The sequence below is a fragment of the Rhinolophus sinicus genome, linkage group LG04 (assembly GCF_036562045.2).
Source record: "Rhinolophus sinicus isolate RSC01 linkage group LG04, ASM3656204v1, whole genome shotgun sequence".
Lineage (NCBI taxonomy): Eukaryota > Metazoa > Chordata > Mammalia > Chiroptera > Rhinolophidae > Rhinolophus > Rhinolophus sinicus.
Genome location: NC_133754.1, coordinates 84,950,606 through 84,956,599, shown reverse-complemented (window position 1 = coordinate 84,956,599; position 5,994 = coordinate 84,950,606). Strand labels below are relative to the sequence as shown.

At 40.3% G+C, this 5,994-nt stretch overlaps 1 pseudogene; it reads left to right on the top strand.

Annotated features, from left to right (window-relative positions):
* The first annotated feature begins 4,856 nt into the window (after positions 1–4,856).
* On the top strand, positions 4,857–5,620 carry LOC109458457 (Y-box-binding protein 1; annotated as a pseudogene).
* The last annotated feature ends 374 nt before the right edge of the window (positions 5,621–5,994 follow it).

Genomic DNA, 5,994 nt, shown 5'->3' with positions numbered 1-5,994 from the left:
AGCAAGGTCAGAAATGGCAAGATTAGAAGCAGATTTGCTGTGATTTTACTTATAAGGAACAAGGAGAAACCGTTCTGCCCCTGATAAGTGGAAAGCATCAGTTTATCTAAAGGAATAAGAAAGGAAACGGATGACCTGATCTGTTAACCCAAATCCTTTTAGTGAAATAGGTGCTGAAAAATGAAAAAACCTGTCTAGATGCCTTTGTGATGTCTGGTTATACTCAGAGTAGGCTCTGTCTAAATACCTGCTGAATGGATACTGAATGACTCTAGTTACTCCACTGGATGTCGCTTTCAGGAGCCCCTGGGAGCAACTAGCCATATCCCTAACAGGGCCTTCGTGCTGACAGCTGCAAGATGTGTACAGGGTCGCATCATTGCTAGATGATGGAGGAGGACAAAGGCCAATAAGCATCTAAGAATTCAGTAAGAGTAGCAAAGAACTGCATACAACTGCAGATAAAAATACTACATATCAGTTAGTGTAAACCTCATTCAGTTAGGTATACCAGTATTAAAACAAAAACTAAAGCTGATGTCTGGTTGCCTGAGGATAGACTTTGGCCTACAGATGACTTTTGGATAAAAGGTTTTAATTTGAATCTTTTTTTGGCAGGGCCTATACAATCCAGTTTCCCACAGTTCCAAAAAAATCCCTATTATCTTGTTTTATGCATTTACATAACCCATGAGATCCATGAAGGCAGGAAGCCCTGGCTTAGAGGCAGCAGAAACCAGAGCAAGACCTTTGGGTGCCAAACTGGACTAAAATTAGAATTTAGTCTTCAAAATTGGCTTAAGCTAGCTTTCAAAACAGATGGGCCTTGTTTCTTCATCTGATTTATACATACACACACACACACACACACACACACACACACACACCGGTGCCAAAAAAAATGCATACACATTTTAAGAAAGGAAAAAACTGTATTAATTGTAATACTCAATATATACCGTAACAAAAGATGAATACAAGTCACGCCTGACTTCTGCAATTATAAGAGGTGCTTTATATTTCTGGTATAAAGACAATAATGTATTCTTTATTGCTATTTTGATTGACATTCAACGTTTCATTATTAAATTGGTGTAAAAGTAATTGCGGTTTTTGCAATTATTTTTACCCTTTTAAACCGCAATTACTTTTGCACCAACCTAATGTTATGGCATCCTGTGGTACAAATGTACAATTTCTTCGGAGACTTCTAGAACTATAAAATATTTTTGGAGCTAATTAGAGACACACATCCAAACAATTTCTTTGTTTTCCTAGTTGTTTATTATTATTAGGAAAACAAGAAAAAAACATGGGACAAGCAGCTCTCAGCAGAAGAGCCACAGCTCTTTTTTTCATGAAGTCACCATCTGTTTCTACTCTAAGATTGCTGAGTCCAGATGTTGTTATCCTCCTAGCACAATCCCCACAGTGAATGTTTCCAACTGGAACTTCATGTTCAAGCAAATCAAAGCAGAGCAATGTTTTATGTAGGTTGGACTTCGACTGTTCTGAGCTATCCATTATTAAAAAGACAACATTTGTTGATGTTGTGCTGTGGTCTCAATCAGTAACATGGTTCCTCATTCATTCCATTCAACTCTGGGTTTTGCATGTCAGAAAAAATTATTTAAATTTCAAGTCTGAGATGCTATAGGAAAAATGCCTTCTCAAACATGAGCGGTAGCAGGAATTTGCTATGAGTTCCTTGCTCAGAGTTGTAAAAAATAACATTATGACAAGGATGTTTGCTTGACTTAACTTTTAAAAAACGGATTGATTCTGAGGATTCATAAAGTGATATTCATAAATAATGATTGAAAGTTATATGAATCAAAAGAACAAAGTCATGAATGAGTAATTTTAACTTAGTTTCCATATATTTTAAAACCTGGTTTAAGACTAAAGGAAGCTTTTGAAGAAGAAAAGATATCCCAGATCCCTAACATCACTTTTTATTTTGGGGTGTTCCTTTCCAGTCTTTGACATAGGTGAGTAATTAATGGATATGATGCAGGATACTTTATTCTGCTCAGGTAAACTATCCAAAGTTCTATTACTTAAAGGTGTATGATCCACCCATAAGGCACAACTCAAGTGAAAGAGGAGGCTTTTTTTCCCCACTTAAAAACAATTTTTAAACACAAAATTCACTCTCAGGGAATTTGTTTTCTCGAGTTTGAGAGGGTATGGCAAATGTAAAAACCAACAGCTGTTTGTTGACTTTGTGCAGAAGTTGTATAGGCTTGGCAAAGCAGAATGTCTGGAAGTATTTAAAAAAGTCAATCTGATAAGGCATCGCAACAGCAGGACTAGGCAATGGCTGAGGTTGGGATGGGCTAGAAGCCGTGCTGAGGCAGGATCTCTGCAGTTGGTACTGATGGGCCAACGACAGGAGAGGAGAACAGAGGACGGGAAGGAGGCACTAGGTCCAGTTGGAATAAACTAGGCCCTGAAATTAACATGTAGAATTACATTTTTGTGAAGAAGCAGCTGCAAGGCCATATACTATTTATGCTTAAACTGTTACAGGATGCTAAAGAAATAATTTGCCAATGTTTTTACCAAAAGCCAGGACCACTGTTTGTATTTCTAAATATTAGACCTGAATGGGTGTCGTTTGGATATAAAAAGGTTAAGTCCGAAGAGGCTAGTCTACCTGCATTAGCTTCCGGGGCATCAGTGTATGTAATCCCGCCTGATATTTGTTGAGAGCGTCTATGTACAAGGCACTGGTAAAAGCATTTGACATGTATTAAATCGTTTAATCTTTATACCAGCTTTGTGTGCTAGATGTCCCCAGACAAGGACATTGAGACCCAAGGCAAGTAAAGAGCTTGTCCAAGTCACACTGAGTAAATGATGGAGTCCAGATCATACTGTAGGCAATTTCCTCCAGAGCTCACACTGTTGTAGTGGCCTCTCTGATGTGTGGCTTCTAGAATGGTGTCTAGAGAATGCTCACCCCCAAAAGGACTCACAGCAAATTTATTCAGGATATTTCCTTCTAAGAGATTCACAACTAATGCAAGTATGATGAGTGATCTGGTTCGTTCACTGAGGTGTCCTCTTCAGCCTGAGTTTATGTGGGTACAGTCTGATTTCTACCTGCTCAGCCCTCAGGTGCTGTCTCCCAGCTCCCTGGGAAGTCCAGCCATCAGGATCAGTGCAAACATTTGGCTTATCATTTGGATTTGTTTTCGAGTACTTTCTGGTCCTCTTATTATTTGCCCTGTTTTTATCCTAGTCAGTCTAGCCTTTAAAACATGCTTTTCATAGCAGCATATTTAGATATTTTTGTAGTAGCATTTTTAGATATTCTCTACTGGGAAAAGTGACTGAATATTTACTTCTCAACATTTCCCCTCAATTATCTGAGGTACTCTTTTCTAATATTACTAAACACCAGCTCGGACTTCTCAAGATTGACCTAACTCACCCAACAGTAAAACAATTTCAGGTGAATGAGGAGTGGTAGGTGCTACTTCTTTGGAGAGGCATATATTAACTAGAGCAATGCTTTTCAAAATGTCTGGGAACCATAATCTTCTGGGGAACTAGATTAAAATGCAAACCCAATCCCTAACCTCCTGGAGAATGAGATTTAGTAGGTCTGGGGTAGAACCAGCCACATTTAAAACAATCACTCCTGAACTGCTTCTCATATCACTGGACAGCTGATCTACTTTGAAAAGCACATACCCAGCAGAAGGTTGGGAGAAGCACAGTAATCTGGAGAGAGGGCTATAAAAATTGTACTCATGGACTATGGGAGATGCTCGCTCTTTGGGAGGCAAGAGCATGGATTTTGAAACCAGACCACTGGATTTGAACTTTGTTCCCTATTAATTACCTATCCAACCTTGAACAACAGTTGTAAACATATTTGTACCTCAGTTTCCTTATGTTAGATAGAGCTAATAATACCTTTCACATTACATTGGTGTAAGGATTAAATGTGACAACAGAATAAAGTATCTTGTAGACTTTTGGCTAACCATAGCTTTTAAACACATGCATTTATTTTCATACATGCTGAAATCCCAAGAAAATGATAGTACAGGAGTCCAAAAAGGCATACACATCTAAGGACAGGAGAATGGGAAAGGAGAAAACAGTAAACAAGAAATGTTACCAAAGTTTTGGAGAAAATAAATTGGATGGAGGCAGAGCAGATATTTAATTGGTACTGACCAGTGTACACTCACATGACCCTACCGGTTATTTATGGATGCAGTGTCCATTCAGTGCTCATGGTCGCTTTGTAGTTAAGTATTTTCATGGTTACTCTGGGATGGAGAAATGGTAATTGACTTAGCAAGCTGAAACCTAAATCTAAGAAAGCTGCAGTAAGTGCCTGAGGAAAGGAACATCAATGAGAAAAAGCTAACATTCTCTAGAGAACACTGGGAAAGCTCAGGATTTGGCAACACCAAACACTGGAGAATAAGGGCTCGAAGCAGGGAAACTGGCAAAAAAAAAAGTGTTAGAGCAGATTTAAACTCAGAACCAGATTTCTTAACTGCAGCTCTGAAGTCAATAAAACAATGAAACAATTCTTTCAAAATGTAGAGGTAAATGTTTTTCAGTGAAGTATTCTATACCAAATCAAACAATCAAGACATTTTCAGACACAAGGTCTAAAAAATTTTACTTTCCCTGTTTTCTTTCTCAAGAAGTTACTGGATAATGTCTTTGTGAAAATGGATGAGTAAACCAACATAAAGGAAGACACAAAGGGCAGGAAAGGATGAGGAATTCCTAACAGATGGAAAAAGGAAGTGCCAGGACAATTATGCACAAAACCTTGACTGGAGGACAATGCGCAGCTCCAGGAAAGCTCCCCCAAAAGAAAAATGGAATTGACAGATAATCCCAGGAAGTACCTTCTCAGCGTAGGAGACGGAGAGACTGTGGAGTTTGCTGTTGAGGGAGAAGCGGATGCAGAGGTGGCAAATGTTACCGGCCCTGGTGGAGTTCCAGTGCGAGGCAGTAAATATGCAGCGGGTGGTAAGCATGATACACGCTGTCCACGTCACGGGGGTCCTGCACACAATTACCAGCAGAATTACCAGAACAGTGACAGTGGGAAAAGCATGCGGCACCGGAGAGAGCTCCCTCCCCAAGGCCGGGCCCATTTCCCACCTTCCTACCTGCAGGGACCGTATGGGCCTCACTCACAGTATTCCAACCCTCCTGTGCAGGGAGAAGCGGTGGGTGAGCTGACAACCAAGGTACAGGAGAACAAAGCAGCCCAGTGAGACAGAATACATATCGGGTATAGAGCACGATTCCGCAGGGGCCCTGGGCACCAAAGGCAGCCTAGAGAGGAAAGCAATGAGGAAGATGAGGAAAGTCAAGGAGATGAGACCCAAGGTCAGCAGCCACCTCAATGTCGGTACTGTGGCAACTTCGATTACTGACGCGGACGCCCAGAAGGTGGCAAAGAGACAAAAGCAGCAGATCCACCAGCTGAGAATTCTTCCCTTCCCGAGGCTGAGCAGGGTGGGGCTGAGTAAATGCCAGCTTACCATCTCCACCATCATCCAGTGTAGTCATCCAACCAGAAGAAATGAATATGGAATTCCAGCAATAAGGAATGAACAAAAGGTTGGAGCTGATGACCCCAAGTGCTTGCTCTTTGCCAGTTGACTGAATAACTAGAACTATCTGCATTATCTGTGCAGCATGGGGTTTTTAGTATTTTTCCCTAAAGATGTCTCTTTTTGGTAATGACAATGGTGTCTTTTTAATTATTTATTTTGACGTTCAATATTATTTTATATTAATTTCAGGTGTACAGCATAGTGGTTAGACACTTATGTAATTTAAGAAGTGGTCCCTCTGAGGATTGTGGAAGGACTAGTCTAGTACCCACCTGGCACTGTACAGTTATTACAATATTATTGACTATATTCCTTATGCTCTACCCTACATCCCCATGACTACTTTGCAACAACCAATTTGTATCTCTTTCCATTTTTCGCTCACCCC